Genomic DNA, 24,810 nt, shown 5'->3' on the forward strand with positions numbered 1-24,810 from the left:
TCTACTCACCTTGGTGTTATGTACCATCTGGAAAGCCAGGAGGGAAAATAGAAGTCAATTTCCAGCTATGCAGCATCCAGGGTGCCCTCCAGGGCAAGCACTGCAGGCCAGCCCTCTCTATTTTTCTACTCCTCCAGCAGCCAGTCTCACTGGAATTTTCTCTCTGGTCTTCGTCCTGTCTCTGACTCCTTCTCACAAAATCGATGCTCTGGACTTTTCTAGATGTATTGATTAATCCATCTAAAATATGAATACCAGGGATCCCTGGGTGGCTCAGCAGTTTAGGGCCTGCCTTTGGCTCAGGGCGTGTTACTGGAGTCCCGGGATCGAGTCCCACGTTGAGCTCCCTGCATGGAGCCTGCTTCTCTCTCTCTGCCTCTTTCTCTCTGTGTGTGTCTCTCATTAATAAATAAATAAAATCTTAAAAAAAGAGATTTTGTTTATTTATTCATGAAAGACAAAGAGAGAAGCAGAGACACAGGCTGAGAGAGAAGCAGGCTTCTCACAGGGAGCCTGATGTGGAACTCGATCCCAGGGCCCCGGGATAACACCCTAAGCTGAAGACAGATGCCCAACCACCGAGCCCCCAGACATCCCTCTGACTTATTTCACTTAGCACGATCCCCCCAGGTCCATCCATGTTGCAAAGGCGAGATCTCATCCTTTTAATGGCTGTATAATGTACAAAAAGTGGGATCAGACCTATAAGTACAGAGAACAATCTGATGGTTGCTGGGGATGGGGGTAGGGAGAGGGACAGAAGAAGGTGAGGGAGTGGAGATACAGCTTTCTGATTATGGGATGAAGAAGTCACAGGGATGAAAGGCACAGCCTAGGGAATGTGGTCAATGGTGTTGTGATAGTGTTGTGTGGTGACAGATGCGGACCACACTTGTGAGCACAGCAGAATGTATAGAGATGTTGAATCACTATGTTGTGCACCTGAGACTAATGTAACATTGTGTGTCAACTATACTTCAATTTAAAAAAAAATTAAAAAGAAAGAAGGAAAGCAAGTTCCTTCTATGGAAATTTCTCAGGCTTCCTTTGGAGATAAGCCAACTGAGTACAAAATCTGAGGGGTACGTAAAGAGCCTTCGGTGAGTGTAGCGTGTGCTCTCTGAAAAAGAGCTGGAAGCCCTATGATTACTCGTGAGGAAAATGGCTCAATAAAGTTATTAAATAATAATTTACTTGTGAAAAATAAAAGGTAAGTCCCAACTTTCATACAAACATAAAATGAACCAGTGTTGGAGATTTTATGTAATTCCTTAACTGATGAGGAAGCTAGTAAGGTGTTAAAAACTTGCCTGAAGGAGAACCCAAGGAGCAGACACATATTTAGGGAATCGGGGATGCCGAAGTGAATTTGTAGAGTTCATGCAAAATTGGCCTACGACACTGGACACGGTTCTAGCAGTTTCAACTTCATGGGACAAAACTACCTGTAATTCCACCAATAAATATAATGTGCATTCATATCAATCTTCTGAAACTTTACAGACTTCAAAAATAGCTCAAAGTCCATGAAAAGTGCATATTTGATAGAATCCTATGTAATTTGGGGGAGTAGGCTAGACAATACCTAGTTTCCCACTGAAAAGGTACTCTGTAATCTTTTTGGTCCATTTCCAAGCCTTTCAGTTTTTCCTGATAAAGAATGTCCTATCAGAGAGGACATTAAGAGCTGCTCAGTGGTTCAGTTACACTGGAGAAGGATCTCTCTCTGTGTCGGGTGACCCATGCATAATGTAATGAGGAACATCAGCCATGCCCCTCTGAAGAGACATTGAAGCATGCGTGTGTGCAAATGTAGGAAAACCAGAAGCACTGGGATTGGGCTGACTCAGAGGTGCAGTAGGACTCCTTGTTTGAGCGGTAACTCCAACCACGAGAAGCCAGGATAGGGCTCCTCTTCACGTAGAATTAACAAATGACCTAGAGAAATGGAAAAAAGTACTTAAAACATTATTGTACCGGGCAACTAGAATGATAAACAAGAGCTAGAAGATGTGGTCCAGGGGAAGAAAAACAAACACGATGAAGTAGGAAGCAGTGTAGCCAGTACTGCCTTGTGAGTTGTGGTAGGAGTTTGGGGAGAGATAATTGCGCACTGGAGTATTGAGACCAATTTGTCCACATGTGGTGAATGGGGACAGAATCAAGGGGACTGCGTTAGCACAGAGGAATAATTGACTGTGGGCACATGTGACAAACAGATTTCTGAGTCTGACATATAATAAGCTAAATGTGGAACATATTATTACAAAATTACATTATTATTATACAACAGAACCAGCAAAATGCTGCTATGGTTCATAAATAAGGGTATTGCATGTAGGTTATAATAATCACCTCCATCTTTATAGCATTGGTACTTTCACGTGAATTTTGCCATTAACAACCCTTAAATGTATGTGTTGCTATTTCTGTGTTTCAGTGGAAAAAACCAAAGCTGAAGCAGCTAAGGGGTGGTGGAGGTAGCATGCATCCTCCTTCCCCTGATTTTCATGCAACCACAGCTGCTGCTTCTGTACCATGAGCCAGTCCTCCTGTTTCACTGCCCTGGCCAGATCCCACATAGAATTCTGGGTGGAAACAGAGGTCAGGCGTGAACTGGCCAAACACCGGAGGCCGAACAGGAAAGCAAGCCCCACTGACAATATCCAAAAGATCTGTGGTTATGTCCTTCAGAGACCAGAAAGCTGAGGAGGCCACAGTGAGCATTTTGTGGCTTAAACACTGAATGCAAAGTAGTGACCAGCGGGATATGCTGATGGGAGATCTCAAGTGAATTAATAACAACAAACTTCTTGGGCGAGAGGACTGACTACATGCCAGGCATTGGTTATGTGACACCAGCTCTCTCATTTTTCTGTCTGACAAGCCTATGAGATGGGTACCTTCATGTGCACTCTCACATGTAGGAAATGAGGCCCAGAGATGTTCATGGAGTCCCCTAGGTTCATATCTGGTAGATGACAGACCTGAGATTAGAATGCAGATCTTTCCCAATCTGCCACTATTTCCAGCATTATTCAGGTTTAGAAGAAGCATCTGAGGAAATCTGAAAATCTTTCTTTGGGGTGAAGTCAGCAAGTAGGCCCAAATTTTGTCAGGCAATATTGGTAGTTTTCACGAAGTGTACAGTTAAAGATTGAAAACAAAAAGATAAGCCACAGCCTTAAAAGAATATTCAGGGTGTTCTGAAATTGCACCTGTGTTCTCCAAGGGAAATGGGGGTAACATTTGGGGTGGGAATCGTATGATTTAAGGGAAAGTCTGTTTGACATAAAGTTTCAAAACAAGTTGAGTATTCTTCTGTGTTAATAGCCATTAGGTGAGGTTTTTTTTAAAAGATTTTATTTATTTATTCATGAGAGACACACATAGAGAGAGAGGCAGAGACATAGGCAGAAGGAGTAGCAGGCCACCTTTGGTAAGCTTGATGCAGAACTCGATTCCAGGACCCTGGGATCATGACCTGAGCCAAAGGCAAATGCTCAACCACCGAGCAACCCAGTTGTCCCCATTGGGTGAGTTATAAATAGATACTAGAATAAAAGAACAAAATATGGTCATGAAAATGTAATAATTCTTTTATAATCGTCACTATTCATAATAGACTATGTTGCATGAAATCTCTGAGAGCCTAGGGAAAGAATTCTTGACTTCTTTAGCAATCCTTTTTAGAAGAGCTACAGCTTTTAGATGGAATTCCAATTAGACACAAAAGAAATCCTAAGGGTTTCCCATGTGCTACCTTTGAACATTCCATTGGCCTTCAATTATCATTCTGAGGCAGAGGCATCTGAATTGGGTAGATATTACCATTTTTCTACAAATTGCCTTGGATGAAAATCTAATTCAATTAAAAAGGATAAAGTCCACAAAAACCATCACGTAAAATATCCCAAACTGTCAAGAGATTGCTTCTATTTTCTTTGCCTTCTTTTGTTTGATCTTTGAAACAGCTAGCTCTCTGGGCTTGTTCAAACTTCTCATCTGTCCACCTCTCTCTCAACACTGACTTCCAGTCCGACTCCTCTCCTCAGATCTGCTGAATACCATTTTGGGGACTAGGGTTCCCAGATGTGCTCCATCGAAATACCAGACCTCCAGCTAGGATTGTGGGGTGAATTTTCTATAGGACCCCATCCCCCACAGCACGTTATTAAACAAAACACATCGTCAGAGGAAAAACTTGCATCTGGATTACTTTATGGAAGCCCAGTGGTAATACCAAGGATAATGAGAACTTAATTGACCAAGAGGGCTTCTTGAAGCAGCCAAAGAGGCTGTCCTACAAAGAATGCCTGTTTCTACCTTTGCAGCCAAAGGGGAAGACATTTTCCTGGCAATTTCTCAATAGCCCTTTTGTCCTTACCTCTAGGACCAAAGTCTTAGAAATGTTAAGATCTATCCTCGTAGAGCCTCACCATAAAATGGGAACATTTAAAAAATTATATTAAAAAATAACATTGCTGTGACCTATTTTTGTATTTTCACTAGACTGAACATTAAAATTTCAGTTTGTCCAGCTCAGCTCAAGGCACGTAGCCACCCAGGGGACAACGGGCCTACAGTCCACCCCTCAGAAATGTCTCCCTCACTGTCCCTGATCTTGGGAAAGAGCTCTCCTCCTGTGGTAGAGATTGCCAGGGTGATTATGTCCCAGCCAGGAACAGTTGGGAAGTCTGTTTCTTTTGAGAATTTGGTTCTTCCTGGAGGCAGGGGGATGTAGAAGATGTCAGCTTCCTTCTTCATCTCCCTGTGTGCGAGTCTCTGCCTCTCTAGGGTCAGGGGTCCTTACTTTTTCTCCAGCACTCCCTGCTTCCCCTAGTGACTCCTGAAGGCTTTGGTATTTTGCCTTCTGAATTTTCTGAGGGCTTGTCATGACTCAAAACAGCGGTCACTATTTTATTTCATTTTCTAAACCATTTAGGAGGACAGTGGAATGGTTTTAATTTGACTCATCCACAACCTTATTATTTTCCAGTAGATTTTTTTTTTCCATTGCCTTGTTTGGCAACATCCTTGATTTACCCTTGGCTAATTCAAAGAAGAAGCAAAAGGGATGTTTACAGGTGTCCCTAATCTCAAAGTTGATAAATTATGTCATTGTTAAGTATACTGGTGTTGCTGCCAAGGGCAAAATAAGTAAAGATGTTTGCTTCCATGAAGAGAGCTCTATACGTCTAGTCTTTTCTAAATCTTGCCTGGATCTGTGGGGCATTAGCGCAATGAAGAAAATCCTTAGCAGTGACTCAAGGTCTCCAGGCCCAAGATCGTCCTCATCCTACTGCGTCATCACTGCTCTTCTGGGCCAGGGCTCAGAGAAGAAACACATTTAGGAATGGACTTTATTGAAGGAAAGCAGTGGAGTCTGATTGATGGAATGAAATAAACCTTCCCAAGATAAATTATTTGGGAAGAACTAGTTGTTAAGTTTTTTAGTAACTAAATGGAAATGAGACCGCCAAGGCAAGCGAGGGTCCAAGAACAGATTTTATTGCACGAGGTTCCACGACTCACGGGGGGAAAGAGAGTGAGTCGGGGAAGTCGTGCCAAGACAAGGTGGTAGGGGGTTTACATAACGTTGTAAGGCAGAACGGTTTCCTATTGGTTGGCTCATATGCAAAGGAAGGATTGCAATTCGACCAGTCAAAGGTGACTTCCTCCTCTGGGGTTTGAGGGGCATTGGGTTTGGTTGGGGAAGTCCAAAGGAGAGGTGTAAGGGTCTGCTCAAGCTGTCAGCAGGTCATTGGTCCATTGGCGTCCCAAGTGGAGGTGGTGACAGGAACCTCAGACATTTTGGCTTATCCGCCATCTTGAGGAGTTTCCCTTCCTGCCTGGCCCCAACACTAGTATCATCCATTGACTTATTTTTATTGGTTGTGTTGGCAATTGCTTACCTATTTGCACCTTCTGTTTGGTTTCTTTTAGGATACACATATTCCTCCAAATTTCGGAGGCCCATGTTCTTCTTCTTGTGAAGACCACCTATGCAGACCAACTCTGCCCACTCTTGGAGTCTCCCTATCCTTGTTTTGCCACCCTCCCTTCTCTTGCGTAGCTCTAAGCACCTCTCTGATACGTGCTTCAAGAATGGGCAGGGGGAAATTAAAAAACCAAGGGAGACTTTCTTCAGAATTTTCCAACTCCTTTCTAAGTCTTCAATCTAGTAAGACACAGCCTTGCTGGCCACATCCTATATAGGATATATAATGTAGATTTGTATGATCTTCCTTGAAAGCATTTTAAGACTATGTATCAATAGGCTTATGGTATTTGTACATTTTGAACAGATAATTCTAACTTTGGAAATTCACCCTAAAGAAAAAATCTGAAATGCAGCAAGAAGTTTATACATCAAGATGTCAACTTACCTGTCTTGTGAATAACTTGATAAAACAGAGCCAATAAATAATGGGTGCTCAAATACAAAATTATTCAGTGACAGGATGATCACATGTGCATCTGATAAGGATCAGTCTTCTTCCTGGGCTATAAAGGTGTGACTGAGGAGAGCTTGTTTTGTTTGGATCCATTGAGAATATGCTAGAGGCAAGATAGTCTCTTAGCAGGGGGGAAATCCATAAGACAAAGGAGTAGAGTGGTGAAAGTGGTTGGGGTAGGAGCAAGGATGGGCTGAAGATTACCAAATAGTGGGCTTGGAGCAGGATCTGGGGTGAGAAGCCAGGACTTCAAAGGGCGAAGGGGAGGAAAGCAGGAAATGTGGCTCAAATAACATGAGATGGGGAGGGGTCTGAGCCACTTGTGAGAATGGGCTGCCTACCTGAGAAGGCTTTGAGAGAACTCCCAGCAAGGTCACAAACAGATAAGCCAGCTCTACTGAATCCTTGCCTGGAAGCATGACTGGGACTTTGTTTATAAAAATTGATTATGGAATAACAAAATGTGAAAGAGGAGAAAAAATTAGTCCGGAAACATTAATCCCAGGCTCATATCAAATTCTACTTCCATTAAACTTCCCAAATCACTCTAGCAAGATATTTGTATAGTGTTTAGTGATCCTTGGCTTGAATTTTGAATAATTTGTGTTCAGTATTTACCTGGACTACGAATTGTAAATGGAGCTTTTCTTCAACAGGATGGTTTTTCCTAATTTTATGAGACCAATCCAGTAAAAGACAAGTCAGACAATGAAATCATGCTTCAAATGCCATCTGCAATTTTTGAATAATTGTAAGTTGATATCTTCCTGACTCGTTCCGGGTTCCAAATTGTAATTTCTCAGAATTGTTCTCAATCCCAACTCTCTCGCCCTTGTTCTTTCTGTCGCATACCATGACTATTTTTTTTTCTCCTGAATTTTTAAAACCTGTTATCTTAATCTTAGATTTTTTTTTTTGGTATGTTTATGTAGATTGCTCTTGTCTAAAATTGTAGAATCTTAGATAGAAACTGTGTCATTTGTAACTCTTTCCCTTGTTTTACAGCAGAAATATGAAGCTTTCATTCTGTCGCATACTGGAGGTATTTTTGGTGATAATTCACTTTTCCTTCCCTGGCAACTATACCTTAACAATGAAATTTTAAAAATAATTTTCAGTTAACTTTAATTTTAAAATACCAGGTACCAAATAAAATAAAATAAAATAAAATAAAATAAAATAAAATACTAGGTACCAGAGAGTCCTTGTAAGGGATTGTTGGGAAGCAAAGCAAACATTTGTCACTACTTCCCAAGGGCAGGAGGTGTATTAATGAAAGGATAGTGGAGCTGACAATGTTACTCTCCAGTTGTGATTCAGACGATAAGGTTCAGCAGCAGGAAAGGGTAAATCTTTCCTTTGATGAATACTGTTGTTTGCTGATGTACCTAGATGTCGAGAAGTTGGAGTATGACTTCATCACCTGTGACTCACATGGAATGCACCCTTTCTGTCCAAACCTTGTGTTCCAGTAAGATTGCAACTTCCAGGCTCTTAACAGTGACGAGAGCCAAATGCAGGCATATAACCGTGCGCCAGGCATCAGAGTGTTTATGCTCTTTTTCTAGCAAAAGTTGCTTTAGACAGATTTTGCCTTTGATTAAGAAAGGCACCAAGTTTTAGAAAAAAAAAAATTGGAGTTGTTAAATCAAGGAATTTTCAATGGGAAGATACCGTGTGCTAAATGACCGCAGCAAAATGGCATCAATTAGTGATCCTAATATGGAGGGGAGGATTCTTCTTTCCGAGGAAGGATTAGGCACAGAAATGTTAAAGCAAGCTTTGTCTAGTGCACTGTTATTTCCTTGCCCAACCCTGAAAGTAACCCATTGGCTCATGAAAGAGCCAATTCAGGTATCAGGTGCTTTACTGTGACAATAATCTCAATAAATCTCAGACTCAGGTAGTGCTTTATAAGTTCCAGATAACTTTTATGTACTTTATTTCACTTGATCCTAATAGTGATCCTTGTGATGGGCAGGGGTTATTACTATGACCACATCTAGATCAGTCCCTGCTGCATACATAATTACTATTTAATAACAACTTACAGAATTGAAATTGTTGAACCCCCATTTTTCATATTAGGAAAGAATGTTTCATGGTTTCCCCAAATTCAGCAATACCAAATGAAACTGCTAGAACTTAAAGCCATATCTCATGCAGTGTGTCCAATGGTCTTGCCATTGGTATCCGGAAAAGCACTTCTTTTCCCCCAAATGATTGTTGATACCAAAGCAAGCAATTCCTGGTGTCACCGGGCTGCAAAAATTTAAACAATCTTGAGAATAGGCTTGAGTTTAATTAGCTACATATAAAAAAAAGAAAAAAGAAGAGGGAGTGGGAAGGAACAGAAAGAAGATAAAAGCATTGGGTGTGGATCAGAATATGTTTAAAATAAATGTAATAAGTTATCCTTTAATCAGTAAACAGCAATATAATTAGAATTTTTTTTCCTATTTACTTCCTTTAACATGCAATGGGGGGAAATGAAAAAAAAAAAGTCAAGGACTGAATCAAACAGATGGTTCTGGAGTTATTATTTTCCCCTTAATGTTGTTTACAAGAAGAAGAGACTCGTTTAACGAAACGTGACTCACAGATTCTGGTGAGACCAGCAGTTCTCTATGGGAAGGAGAGAGGAAAACAGCAGGAAGAGAACCAGATCATAAGCTTTTATTATGCACATTATTATGCCTCATTAATTAACCCAATCACTGTCCTGGTGACGTCCTGGGCTCACTTCACAGGAAAAAATTAGTCTGGATTGCCAAGTTAAATAGACAATTACAGGAAGATCGAATTATGCCTACATTGCATTCTGTTGGGGCACCCAGCCAAATTCATGTCAAATTCATAAGACTGGAATATCCTCACTAAAAACAGCCCTGAAGAACCAACGTCACAAGCTGTTTGACGTCTACACAGAGGATGTATTGATCTTGCCTGAGCTTCCTTTCTCAGAATCACATAATAGGCCAAGAGAGAGGGCCTTCTGAGCATCTTACTCTCCACCACACACCAGCTGGCTCGATCCTTTGTTATGTCCAATAAACTACAATGTGGCAGGGGAAACACCCCCACCTAGTGAGCTCCTGTCCCCCATCCTGGCTGGCAGCTGTCTCAGCCCTGTAGGGACAGCTTGGACATTTGAAGAGAACAATGGGAACTCCTAGTGTAGGGTTTCCATAGTGGAACCCTTGTTCTGTCCATGATTTTGAAGGGACGTTTTCCACAGGAGAATGGCTACGGTGGCATAAAGCACACACTAGGTTTTCTGGAGCCACCATCTTGGAATGTCTCAACTCCCCAGCACCAGAGACAATGCTACACTGGATAAGAACAATCGCTACAAAATTGTCAACTAAACTGATATTTATCAGTGGTCCCGGGCTCGCAAAGGAGAGTGAGAAGTTTAAGAATTTACGTTTGTATGCCTGGATGCAACCTGGAAAGAAAGCTGCTCCCTGATTCCCATCATCACACTCCTCCTCTGTAATCAGAGATGTCTACACCTTTCCACGTTGCTTCCCTTTTAGGCAGAAAACCTAAAAAAAAAAAAAAAAAAAGGTTGAGTATACAGTCACAGAATTTTTGCCATCTTTACTCTGGGAAGCAAGAGTTCCAATTCTGTCCTTTTGATTATTCACCTGTCGTACGGGCCTCACTGGACCTTTATCAGGCTCAAGATACTTTTTGGGCTCTGAACAGTCTGTTTTCTCAAAGGCCTTACATATGGAAACCTTAAATGTTGCTGCTCTCCCAGGTTCTATGCTTAGTCCTTTTCTCATGTTTCTCCTCACACTTTCTTTGGATGAATTCGCGTATTTTCATAGCCTCGACTTCTGCTTGTTGATGAGCTCCAAATGTGATTTTAACACCCCAGACCTTTCCTTTTCTTTCTCAAGACTCATTTATACTATTTACCCTGGATGTCTAAAGGGTGTCACAAAATTAACTTCGTCTAAACTTAATTTCCCCCTTCAAAAAAGCTGCCCCTTTACATGTGTTCCCCTTCCCGGTGCTTGATCCTTTACATTTCTCCAGTCTGACCATTTCTTTTCATTCGGGTCACCATCATCCGTCTTGCGGAGCAGAGCCACAAGCTCACCAACAGCACACATCTGATCGTGGCTCTGTCCCAAATCCTCAGTGAGATCCAGGGTCCTTTGCAGAGTATATGCCATTCTCCGTGGTTTGGCTTCTATTAACTTTGCATCCTGAGCTAGTATTTCACTCAGGATTAGAATCTCACATGTTAACCATTCTGAATTTCTTGCGGTTGCCAATCACATTATGTTCCCTCTCACCTACAGGATTTCATTTTACAGTCATCATTGCCCTTGCTGCCTCTTCCACCTGGAATTGCCTTTCCTTTTTGACTCGAGATATCTCCTAGTGACTTTTCACTGCTTCCCCTGGGCCATTGCTCTCCCTCTGTGGCTGTCATTGATTCTTTCCCTTCCTGTATACTTATGCCATCCCATCCTTCAAGAGATGGAGTTGACTTCCTTGTCTCTTGTGATTCTCTGTGTAGCAGAAATGACTGAGACTTCTCTGCCCAAGCCTGCAGACGGCTGGCAGCTGTCACATTCTACCTTGGAAAAAGCCACTTGACATGTAGGTTCAGCCCACTCAAGACCACTGTGTTGTAAGGAATCCCAAGCTGGCTCATGCAGAGGCCACATGAGACAAGATGCAAACCCAGACAACAATGTGAACCTAGGGGCCAGCCAAATGACTCCTGTCAAACTCTCCCAGCCCTCTCCCAATGGTCAAGTCATTCAGTGGATATCCAGACACTGTGGAGCAGAGACAAGCCATTCCTGCTGTGTCTGTCTGAAATCTTGTTCCACAGAATTCTAAGCAAATCAATGGCTGTTCTACTCTTTTGTAATATTTCATTTATTAATTTACTTAGTTCATGTGGCATACCAGCCACATGGGAGGGGCAGTGGATGAGGGACAGAGGGGGAGGGAAAGAATCTCAAGCAGACTCCATGCTGAGCACAGAGCCCAACTGGAATGGAAGCATGATCCCCCAACCCTGAGATCAGGACCTGAGCTGAAACCAAGATTCGGACGCTTGACTCACTGAGCCAAGAGCTCACAGGATCTCCAGTGGCTGTTATTTTCAAGTTTGGAGTTTGGAGAGGCCTTTTGCAGGGTAGATGACTGAAACACCTTCCAAATGTGGCACAGATACCTCTGTAACCCTTGGTGCCTTTGAGGACCTACTATTCACCACATTTTCTAAAATGAAGGTTTCTTCCTCTGCATTCCTCCCTTGCCTCAATTTTCTTTCTTGAAGTATGCTTCTCAACAGCTGGCAGAAATTCTTCTTAGGGATGGAACTATATTTGCAAATACAAGTTTCTGAGTCCCTGGAGGTTGAAGGATGAGGCTTCGGAGGCAAGATCAAGGCTTCTGAGGAACCTGGCTAAACTGAATCAGAATTTTCATGAGAAAAGAAGAGTAATTTGTTCTTAATGACAGGAAGGAGGAAGAGAAGACATTGAAAGAGAGAGAGAGAGAAAGAAAGAAAAGGAAGAGAGTACTCAGAGAGGCCCCTGGGAGGCAGAGGACTGCATGGGGAGGCCGCCAATGCACACTGTCGCATAGGGGATCACTAAGGCACATTTTAAATTGGAAGGAGCTAATGTAAAACTTGAACTTGCTTTAGGTTTCGACATGACACCTCAACTCTTTCTTCCTCTCCTGCCCATCTCCAGACCACAACACTACCAGTAAACCTTACTGCTGTCACAAGTTTCTGTGTGAAGGGGATATTTCGTGAGTCCTGGGATATAGCACATTTCAGAGACTAGTAGAAGTAACCTGAGAATATGACCCCCAAAGAAACTCGCAGAAACTCAGAGAAAGTATGGATAATCACGGAGCATGGAATTGGAGGTCCAAGCTAAAATCACCTGGATCTCAAAGGGCCAGGAGAGCAACTGACTTGTGGACTATTGGTCACCTCTGTATTCCTGGCACCTAGTATGGTGTCTGGGACCTTGTAGGTGTCGGTAAGCATTTGTTGAATAAATGATCGAGTAAAGAAAAGAAAGAATGAATGATATGATTTGTAGGATAAAGTATGGCTCCTTTAGAGGTTGTGCACCATTGCAGAATGGAATGAGATCCAAAGTCAGACAATGTGTGTTTGGATCTTACTTACTCTATGTGACTTGGGGATCATTGCTTTCCTAATTCAGTTTCCACTGGGAAAGTGGGATCAAAAGTAATGGCCCCCTCACAAAGTTTGAGCAGACACTCAATGAAGGCTTCTTATTATTGGCCTAGACAACAACAAGGTGGTGTTCAGGAAATAATGAAGTTTGCTTAGCCCATAGATAGGAAGGAGAGAGTGGGGGGTCCTATGGGAGCAGGACATGTGATTACACATAGGGTTGTTTTTCACCCTTGCTACCAGCCATTTGGTCACATTCATGTCGTTTCCCTTCATGAGTACTTCCCAAGAATAAGACATGTGGGACTGATGGCTGTTTTTATGTGTTTTCACTTTTAAGGTTAAAAATCCAGGAGTTTGTCCCTCCAGGAGAGGGCCATAAGGATAAGAAAGGATAACAGAATTTGCTAAGTCGTCTAAAAAGATGAAAAGCAAAGAGCACTAACATTAGCCACGAAGGGTGATTGAAATAAGCAGTGTGTCCATGGTTCCCCTTTGATCACTGCAATGGGGTCAAAGAAAATAAAAGAACAGGGAAGAATTTTAGCTGTTGGGTGACGTAAATTCTGACCCCAAATACGGTAGCAGGGAATGGATTCCTTTTCCAAACTGGACTTCTCCATCAAATAAGAGAAGCCATGTCTCTGCTGGGCTGACAACCAGCAGGTATGCTTGGTTTCCTCTTCTCTGCCCATTGCATTGGCCCCTCCATGGTTAAGAGGCCACATTTCCAGTTTCATCTTCCTGTAGAATGGTGGTGAGAACCCTACACACGTGGTGGAGACGCCAAGAAATACTCCATAGCATTATGCTGAATTCGATCTCTGTTCTTTTGCGGCATGGAAAATGAATTGCTTTGCTTACTGCTGTAATCTTTATTTATTTATTTCTTCTTCTCCTGAACTTGGGTTTCGTTTGCTCTTCTATCTAGTTATGTTCAAGGTGAAAGCCAAGATCACTGATGTGAGATGCTTCTTTTCTAAGAAAATTGTTAAATGCTGTAAATTCCCCCTCTAAATACAGCTTCATTGGCATCCCACGCATTGTAATGTGCTATGCTTTCGTTTTATTCAGTTCGAAATTTCTAGTTCTCCTCTTGATTACTTCTTTGCCCTATGGGTTATTTCAAGTCCGTTATGTAATTTCCAAATATTTGGATACTTTTCCATGTATCTTTCTGTTATTGATTTATAATTTAATTCCATTGTGATTAGAGAACATTCTTCGTATGATTTAAATCCTTTCAATTTGTTGAGGCTTGCATTATGGCACAAAATATGGCCTATCTTAGTATATGTTCCTGGTGCATTTGAAAAGAATTTTTATTCTGTTGTCATTGGGTGAGGTGTTCTATGAATGTCAGTCAAGTCAACTTGCTTGATAGTGTTTGAGTTTACTATATCCTTATTGATTTTCTATTTATGCCATAAATTGCTGGGAGAGGACTGTTGGGATACTTACTGCAATTGTGGATTCATCTATGCTTTCGATTCTGCTTTTTATCAAGTATTGCTTATCAAATTTTGCTGCATGGATTTTAAGGCTCTTTGCATAAACATTTGGGAATGTTACATCCTCTTGATGAATTGTCCTTCATTAATTACAAAATGAGCCTTTTAGTGGTAGTAGTATTTTTTGCTCTGAAATCTACTTTGTCTGCTATTAATTTAGCCACTCCAGCTTTCTTTTGATTTTCCCTTCTTTTAACCTATTCATGTCTTTACATTTAGAGTGAATTTCTTATAAGCAGCATAGCGTTGGGTTTTGCTTTTTATATTTTAACTGACAATATCTGGCTTTTAATTGAAATATTTAGACCATTTGCATTTAGAGTGATTAGAGTTTGAAGCTTCCATCTTCCTCGTTGTTTTCCATGTGTCTCATGGGTTCTTTATGTTTTCTTGTTTTTGACCCTTTTTGGTATTAATTGAGTTTATTCTTTTTACAATATATTTTATTATATTACATATTATATTTTATATTTACATCATATATTTTGTAGTGTATTTTATTTAAATGGCTAGTTATCTTTAAAGTTTTATCTTAAATCAGGAGAAAAATGTATAATTTCCATATCCAGTGCTCTTCATTCTTTGTGGAAATACATAGCCCCATTTGGTATCATTTTTCTTTTGCCCAAATGATGTCCTTTAACATTTCTTGTACTACCAGCTTGCCAGCGATGAATTCTCTGAATTTTTATATTCTGAAAACATCATGGTTTTAGTTTTCAAAAGATTTTTTTGTTGGACATAGAATTCAAGTTTGTTAGGTCTTTTTTTCTTTCCATGTTTTAAGAATGTCCCACTTTTTTCTTACTTGCATTGCTTCTGAGGCCATCCCTATCTTTGTTCCTCTGTACATAGCATATATATATTCCCCGCCTCCCGACTGCTTTTAAGATTTTCTCTTTATCACTGATTTGGAGCATTGTGATTATGATGTGCCCTGGCGAAGTTTTCTCCATGTTTCTTGCGCCTGGAGTTCATTGAACTTCTTGTATCTGTGGATATATAGTTTTTATCAAGTCTGAAAAAATTTCAACCATTAGTTATTTCTTCAAATATTTGTTTCTGTCCCATTCCTCACTCGCCTACTCCAGAGACTCTAATCTATTAGGCCATTTGAAGTTGTCCTTCTGTTCACTGATGCTCTTTTCATTAAAACTCTTTTTCTCTTATGTTTCATGGTGGATAGTTCCTATTGATGTGTAAGTTCAAGTCACTAATCCTTGCTTCTGACAAGTCTTATCTGTTGTGAATTCCATCCCAGATATTGTAATTTTCATCTCCAGTTTGATTTGGGTCTTTGTTATATACTATTCATATTTTTCCCAAATATTGGAGAATGAGGAATACGGATATAGCAAGTATTTTAATTTTTGGTCTACTAATTCCATCCATTCTACTCATCTCTTCTATTTCTAGATCAGTTTCAGTCAGTTGATTTTTCTCCCTGTTATGGGTCACATATTCCTGCTTCTTAGAATGCCTTGTAATTTTTTATTAGATATTCATTGCAAAGTTTGCCTTACTGGGTACTAGATATTTTTGTGGCACTACAAAGTTCTTGAGTTCTGTTCAGTGATGTAGATAAGTTACTTGGAAACAGTTTTGTCCTTTTGGATCTTGCTTTTAGGCTTTGTCAGCTAAGAAAGAGGAATTTTCAGGTTAGGGCTAATTTTGCCCACTCCTGAGGCAAAGTCTTTCTGAGTATTCTCTCCCATGGCCTAGAGGTTGTGACATTTCCTACTCTGTTTGGAGGCAGTGTGAGCTCCTCCCACTCTGTGTTATCTCCAAGATAGCTCACTCCAGGATGGATCCTTCCATGTGGTCTACACACCCCAGGTATTTTCTGGTCACATTTATACTGAGCATTGCTCAGCTGGAGGCTCATGGGCCTCTCTCTCTGCACAATCCTCTCCTTCCTGGTACTCTGCCTGGGAACTCTAGCTTCATTGTTCTCCCTGAATTTACAGATTCACATCCTCAGCATAACCACTGGGTTCCACCTAAGCTTCCACCTCCTGGGGCCACAACCTCGAAATCCTTTCCATTAGTAAGTGGAAGTAATCATAGGGCTCAATTCTTTCATTTAGCATTTCTTAGCGATCACTGTCCTCTTTTTGCCAATGTCCAAGGACTGAACACTGTTATTTCATATATTTTCCATTAATTAATTTTTTGATCAAGCTTGTATCAGGTGGAAGGATAAATCCAATCCATATTACTCTATCTTAGAAGCAGAAATCCACTGTAAAGTGAATTTGAGTAATCACTCCATAGGTGTTGGCGATCCAGGATATGGACTAAATTTTGATGCATCCTAAAACATATGATTTGTTTTGCCTTCTCTTCTTATTCTCCCAGTTTTGCCATCTGGTTTACTCATTGCCTTCCTCTCTTGTCCCAGATATTTTGTAACATCAATCTTGTTCCTCTGAGCTAGGAAAAAGACCTATTTGGAGTATTCAAATGCTTCGTAGATTCAGGAATTGGTGGTACTCCCCAGCTTATTAATTCAGTGGCTTAAATGAATCAATGATACATAAATGGAAATATCTGTCATCTATCTGTCCCCCAACATATGTGCCCATTGGCTTACAAGTCAATGTAGTACACAGAACATAAAATATTTGGTAGATTGTGTCTCTGATCAACAGATAATGTCATCCAGCCACAATAGGTTTAATTTCTAGCCTTCTCCTGAGTGTTCCTTTTGTGAAACTTTGTTATGGTCTAGGTTTTCTTTTTCAACAGTGTTGTGTCCTGCTGGGTGGCTAGATTAAGGAAAGCTATTTTACAAGCCTGCTGTAGAGGTGTAGGTGAATGGGATGCTGCTGTTTCATAGCATCCCTTTGTCAAGCACACTTGTAAAAGCCATTATGGTGCCTGCCACAAACTTGGGGGAAAAGGCAGTGTCAGAGAGATGATGAAGATGCTGTCTGGAGCAGGGCACCTCCAATAACCCAAAAACATCTGTCACCAATATTTCTACTTCTCTTGGCACCTACAGCTTTCTTTCTCTTTGTGTCTATTTCCTGTAGACATTGTTTCACTTTTTTTCTCACCTCCTTAAAATATAGGCATTCTGCAATAGGATTAGGGCATGTCTAAGTGGGCTGCTATATGATTTAAATCCTTGGCCTTGCCATCTGATCCTACATTCTAACAAAGACAATCAAGCCACATAACTTCTCCTATCACTTCCAAAGCCACACTCATCTTCCCCTTCTGGAATGCTCTCCTCCTTCACTGTTTCAATATTATCACCCTACAAATTCCTAGACTTCTTCCTAAGTTCCATATCTTACGCTGCTAATTATTTGAAATCGAGGGAAAACTAACCAATATGGAATCACATTATAGCTGATTTTCAGTAGCCAAAGCAAAACCTTTAATGTGATGGTTAACCTCATTCAAAAAAATCTGCATCAATAGCCATCCTAGGGGTGCCTAGGTAGCTCAATGGTTAGTCTGCCTCTGGCTCAGGTCATGATCCCAGGGTCCTGGGATTGACTCCTGCATTAGGCTCCCTGCAGGGAGCTTCCCTCTCCTTCTGCCTCTCTCTGTGTCTCTCATGAATAAATAAATAAAATATTTTTAAAAATATATAGTCATCCTACATTTTAAGGTCAGAAAAGTCACAGGGTAAAAGAAGAAAAGAAGAAGTAAAAAAGCCCAGGGGAATTTTTTTCTTTGAAAATAAAATATGTTTCATTTGGAAGCAGTCACATTTTATTTATTTATTTTTTTATTAAGGTAGGCTTACCTTCCAGAAAATCTCCTATTTTGAGCTCCCAAGTCACAGGAATTACTTGAAAACTATCATGAAGTGGTTTTCCTTGGGGTAATGTTCTAAAGGCAGAGAGTAGATCCAAATGTTTGACCTCAGTCTTTTTCCCTTCACACCTAAGGCTTATACTTCTGTGATTCTTGTGTCAAAATACCTGGGGAGTGGTGTGAGATGAAGAGAGAAAAATCTTCTCTCAGGAGCAAGCAAGAGCTATACCATACACAAGCATGAGTGTTATCCACACCATCCCTGTGTCTATCACCCATGCACCCAGCATTGCCTAGGGAGGTGGAACAGCTGTATGTGAGCTCCCTCTTTCACTTTGAGTTTTAATCCTAATAGAGTCTGTCTTAGTGAATAGACTCCATTTCTCCTGGACAGGTCTTGGGTGTCAACCATCCAGAAATAGAGGGGACAGATTAGTGGATGGGGCGAAAAGCAAATCTAAAATCAGATTAAGTCCTGTCTTCACCATTTTCTAGCTGTGTGACAGTAAATGTCAACAAAAACACTTCTCCTCCACCAACCACCACCATGTTGGCTTTCACATGCAGGGAATTTATGATAGTTTATGGAAATAACCACACATTCTTTCCACTCCCTATGACCATGCCCCTTGCCATGTAACTTGGAATGCTCTTGTACTCTGACTTGAACTTAACCATGTGCTTGCTTTGGACAATGAGATGTTAGCAAACATGGTGTAGAGCTAAAAACCACTTTCATGTTGGTACAGTTCTCTTTTGCATCTCTTGGGAATAACTTGATGCTGTGGGAAAGAAAGACACCTCACAGAAGAGGTGGTGACTGCGACTGCCATCATTACAAATTTCCTAAGTTTGCAAGAGGATGGCAATGTCTTAAGTGCCATTTAGAAAGAGAGAACAGAAATTATATTTCTTCACCAGATTTGATAAATGTATTGTGCCAAAATTAGTCTTTCATAAGCAAGTTCTTCCAATTGACTTTGAGTTCTCCAGCTATGAATTCTGACAGTGACTGACTTGCAACTTGATGTGGCTGAAGAAAATAAAATCTCCAGCTGTCTTAATTCCATTCACTTTTTGATGCTCTTGGGCAATACTGGTCCACATTTCCTTCTCCGAAATATTTGAGACCATATGTGTTTCTGAATTCAGAGTTATTCAGACTATACCAAATATCACATAATACTTCAAATAGGGTCTTCAGAACCACCTCATAATCTAACATTCATATTTTTGCAACAAAACATGAGATTATTCATACTTAGTATGATATTAAAAATTATAAATCATATCAGTCACTTAAGGTAAATATTTGCCACCAAATGCTTCTTGAATATTGGATATGTGGATGAGGGACTGTGGGTCAGTATTCTAGGAACAAAAGTTTCCCTAGGACACTGCTGTGAAGCTGAGGAGAGTTTGTTTTCCAAATTTGGTAGTTGTGGGATTTGTGCTAGATAATCATGTATGTTCTATTCACTCTTGAGACTCTTAAAAAGGCAAGGCATCTCAGATACTCAGAGTTGAACCAATGTGCGATGTTAAGCCTGACTGAGCTGCAGTTAGCCATTCTAGTGAGATATAGCTCAGGCTAGGAACCTAACTCTATGTAGGGAGTAAGAACCCTTCTGATTGAGACTAACAATGTTGTGGGGCACTTGAACTTCCTCAGACTTTTGACTCATATTTTATTTCTTTTATGGATTCTAGATTTCAAGGAGATCTAATCTCTGAATTTTAATTTCTCCCTGGATTTGAATATGGAAGAGAGATTATAGTTTGACTTTCATTCTCTCAGTCTTGAGTGTATTTGGATGTTAACTTAAAGAGAATTTGATTATTAGACATTAATATCTCTCTGAGAAGGTTATAATGGGAGAAGTTCTGTGTTCAACTTTGGTGCTTTTTTATATTTACCATTTTATTCTGCATTTTAGTATTTGGATCTCGTAATGTTTTCAGTTAATCTCATTGCCAAGCCTCTACTATGCTATTTTGGTATGGAGTTGACTGGAGTTGATTGGTCTGCATAGCATTCTGACCATTTCATAATCTCAGAACAAAATCTAAACTCTCCACCAATGAATTCAGGAAGATATGCTGTGGAGTTGGAGCATACCTCATACAAATGGGAACAAAAATGCTGGTTGTTAATCACCAAATAGGATAGTCACACCCTTTGGTGATGGTATGCTTAATGGTTAGGTCTGACATATTAAGAGAACAAAAATCTGGGAAGTACTGCACATTTTCTCAACAGCTATTATTTCCTCCAAGTGGTAGGACCTCAATTGTGAACACTCTGGCCTGGCTCTATCCCCTTCACTCACCTTACCCCAAGAAAGATGAATAAATATATCAGATTGGTAAATTTGAAAAGAATAACCTAGATATTCTCAACTCAGCTACTCAATTTACCCTCTTGGGCATGACTTGCCTACAGAACACAGGCGAATTAGTCTTCCGCAGTCCAGCACTGCCATGGCTAAGTGGATAAGCTTCCCCAGTTGTGGGGTTCAGTATTACTATCTGCTTTTTAAAAAAAGATTTTATTTATTTATTCATGACACACACACACACACAGAGGCAGAGACACAGGCAGAAGGAGAAACAGGCTCCATGCAGGGAGCCTGACATGGGACTCGATCCCAGGTCTCCAGGATCACACCCTGGGCTGAAGGTGGTGCTAAACTGCTGAGCTACCCAGGCTGCCCTTACTATCTGCTTTTCTTTAAGCTACTTCTTATACTCAGGGTTAATGAGTTAAAAAAAAAAAAGCGATATATCAATCATGTCTCTCTTATCTTGGCTTATTTCTAAATTAATTCAGAACCCAAAACTTGATTGAGAAGATGGACACTATCAATTGGATGCCCTCAAAAATTTCAGTATTATACAAGTTACTTAATCTTTCTGTGCGTATATATATATCCTTGTCTCTATAATGAGGATCTGTGGCAATGATTTAGTATGTTAGCTCATCACATAAAGCACTTAAAACATTGTCTTGCATATAGCGAGGACTCAATATTTGCTATTATCATTATTGCCATTGAGTTTGTGTCCAATATTGTGTGGAGCATTTAGTAATGTCATAGAAACCAGGTAAGATGAACAAGCATGCCCAGGTCCCAAGAAGTCTATTACCTGGCCAGGAAGACAAATTATGGAGAATATACAAGACACCTGTAATCATGTGTTAGGCCTGTATACTCAGAGCTATGAAATGTGAGCGTGACAGTAGAATGGATGGGAAACATTCTCCTACCTCTTTGCTTCTGCTTCTTTGTACAGAGTTTGCTTAAACCCATGTTGTTGCTAATTTTCTACATACTTCTTCCACCAGATTGAAAACTATTTAGGAGTAAAAATCAAGTATTATTCATTTCTGTATCTTCTAAACCCCCCAGGATGCACACAGACACATAGACACACACACACACACACACACACACATGCACACACACACACATCTTGAATAGTAGTGTTAGGAGAAAAGGAGAATGAGGGAGAGAAGAAAGGACATGAGGAAAGATCTGTTCAACTGGCCTGGATAGAAGGCTGAGCTGGGGATGCCACCAAAGGCCAATTTTGTTAGGCAAAATGGGCCCATACAGTGGAAGGAAGACTGGGGCCGTGGCCCAATGCTCACAGAGGACCAAGATTCTGTTATCGCAAGGACAGTAAATACTGGGTAAAGGGCATCATATCAGGATTCATCCCTCATTCTCTAGTGGGGAAGAATTTCTCAATCTAAGAAGAAGCCTGGTTCTCAGAGGCTCAAGGCTTGGGTGGCTCCAAGCCTCCTCATGGGAAGATGTTGATGCAATTGAGTGGATCCTAAGCAGACTGAAAGACACAGGAGAGCTACCAATTTTGCAAAATGTTTATTTGGGTAGAAGAAGGAACTACTGAATAAATCATTTTAAATGTCTCTGAAGAAAACCACTAGATAAACTGTAGGTTTCTATTTTTAGATAAAAATTGAGACTTCACAGTGTATTGTCCATTGCTATCCAGAAATGTTTTATACTTGGCACCTGGACAATGCACACATTTTCTCTAAAGCAGTATCACTACAGCTCCCACATCCCAGCTCCCAGAATATACAGGACTTCCTCTGAAAGGTGGCCTGCTGGTTTTGACTAACGACCCAGCTAATGAATATCACAAAGAGACTACTAACCAAATCTTTTTGATTTCCCACTAAAAAAGAAGTCTCTCTTTTGCAGCTGAATGCTTTCCCTTAGCTCACAACTGTGGCTTGCTGGACAGGCCAGCACAAACCCAATGTAACGGTTCTTTGGGGCAACTCTGCAGGGCCTCCCTGTCTCCGCGGGCAGTAACATTTCTGGCACGACTCCAGAAATGGCATGTCAACAACTGTCTTTGTTTTACGTTACTTTGCCATCAGCGGGTAATATTTCCTGGTGCATTAGAAAAGGATTACATCTTGATGCACAGGCTTCCTTCTCCTTTTGATAGCCTTCCCAATTTGTCATAAACTGTTGGCCATTAAATAAGCATATCTTTTAATCATGACTGGTCTGGGAACAGTTTACACTAGGAATCCTAAGAAAAACTCACCACTCTTTCCTAAGTTAGATTCCTTTCAGCAGAACTGTATTATGTTGGGCTTTGTTGTACTTCCTGCTTTGGGCCAATAATGGGGCTTTAGTGGCTCTTGCTTGTTTTTTGAGAAGGATGACATATTTCCTGCAGCTCTTTCTACAAGCAGACAGCTGTGGAAACATCACAATAATGAACCAAACATCTTGTGGGCATTCAGGGCAGCACCTAAACATTCACTGTCCTTTTGTTCCTCGCTCTGGGAAATTTCTGCTGATATAACCTGGGAAATCAAGCAAGGTTTCTCATCCAAAGTCTGTGTCCCTGGCATCAACCACACTCTTTCTCATTTCACAACCTATGTGGAAGGTAGCTCTTGGAATATTGTTTGCATTGTTGATAATCTGGGCACACTAACCATTGGGAGTGCAAAGATTTTATTACACTGAGAGAGACAGAGTCTTGAGAACACATATTATATGCAAATTAGGTAAATTAGGTAAATTTAGGTAAATTTCAGACATAAATCTAAGTCATTTAATTCAGTTGGATACAAATAAAGCTATAGGTTGGGTTTGCAAATTAATTTTCTTTCTTAATTCTCAGTGGAACAGCTGCAGATTTAGTAAGTATAACCACATGTTTAATACTTTACCTGTACCACAGTCTCTCTAACCATTTATTTTATTTTTTAGAATAAACTTATTTTTAGAAATAAGTTACATTTCCTTCTTTTCTGTCTTCATATTGTAAAATGAAGTAGGGAAACAGGTAACCAGACAGAGCAGGTATAGGGGTGTATGAGTTAGAAGGTGAATGAACAACCTTGTTACCATCAAGGTCAAGAAATAAAATTTGCTGCCACCTCAGAAGCCATCCCAATGACATGCACACACAATGCACACACGTGCACGCACACGCACATCTTTTAACCCACAGGTTTTCTCCTCATACCATACTTTCCTTTATAATTTATCTTCGGAGTAAAGAGTACATACGTGACCTGAACATTTGCCTCACAATCTGTATTTTTGCCAATTGCTAACATAAGACCCAGTTCAGCATGCTCTTCTACTCATGGTATTTGCTGCAAAGTGGATCAGATAAGACAAACGCTCATCAGACTCAGGTTCTACTCGTTTGGCAGGACTACCGGTGATGGTGTGTTTTTACAATGGAAGCTATTTGATGTATGGTTGTCTCTTTTTTGTGACGTTAGGAGCCATGGATGCTTGACGATGAGTTCCTTCGATAATTTGAGAGATTACAAGCAGGGTCATCCTAAATTTATCATTTATTAGAAGGGGAACTTTTATAAAAGAAACTGCTCCCTCATCTGTTCTTTGGTTACTTACAGGAACAGTTTACACTAAAAAGGTAGGCAAGCATTTCATGTTTTAATATCAGCATGAACACAGGGATTTAAACATATCTAATGGGTTTTAAGCCACTGTAATTATTATGTTTCTTGAAGCACAAAGTGGAGGCTTTTGGGGCAGTGTGAGCCTCTTCAAGTTGATTCAGGAACCCTTTTATGGCTTTCTCAATATCAAGTAAGATAATTTTGCATACTTCCTATCGGCTAGACGTTTTGGATTCTTTTAGTAGGTCAATGTGTTTCAAGATTGCAATATGATCAATACAGATGTTCACTGCTATTTATTTGGTTGTTGTTTCTAAACTTCCTGAGTAGACAGAGTCATGAAATAATTATCTTTCTCTCTAGCATGTACACACACACACACACACACACACACACACACACCACAAATTCACATTGATATGCTGATTCTTCTAATTGAAATTGGGACTACCTGGTTTTTGCCCAACAGCTTCTATATTATTTCTGTAACTCTGTTCTTCTACTCTAGGGGGTCATCCACCTTTTTAACAAAGGATTAAATTGTAGTTATTTTACCTTGCAGGTCATATGGTCTCTGTTGCAACTACTCAGTTCTGCCCTTGTGGCACAGAGGAGCCATAAGCAACATGTAAAGTGATGGGTATAGCTACAATACATTAAGAAGTCATTTACAAAAATAAAGGTGGTGGGCCCATGAGCCATTATTGCCAACCCCTACTCTACCTTGGAAATCCTGGTTCACAAGGACATAGGTAACACCAAGATTAGAATATCCCATCCCTGCTCATTTACTTATTTCACATTCAACAGTCTTGGAATAACATATTATTATTACCACCTGTACACTTGCTAAAAAGAGTTAAAATAGGCTTTTCAAATGCACCACTTGTTCTCTCTCCCTTGTCCTTAGTGCACTCTGTCTACATTGTCTGTGCCAGTAGGCAA

The sequence above is a fragment of the Canis lupus genome, chromosome 38 (assembly GCF_003254725.2).
Source record: "Canis lupus dingo isolate Sandy chromosome 38, ASM325472v2, whole genome shotgun sequence".
NCBI classification, from domain to species: domain Eukaryota; kingdom Metazoa; phylum Chordata; class Mammalia; order Carnivora; family Canidae; genus Canis; species Canis lupus.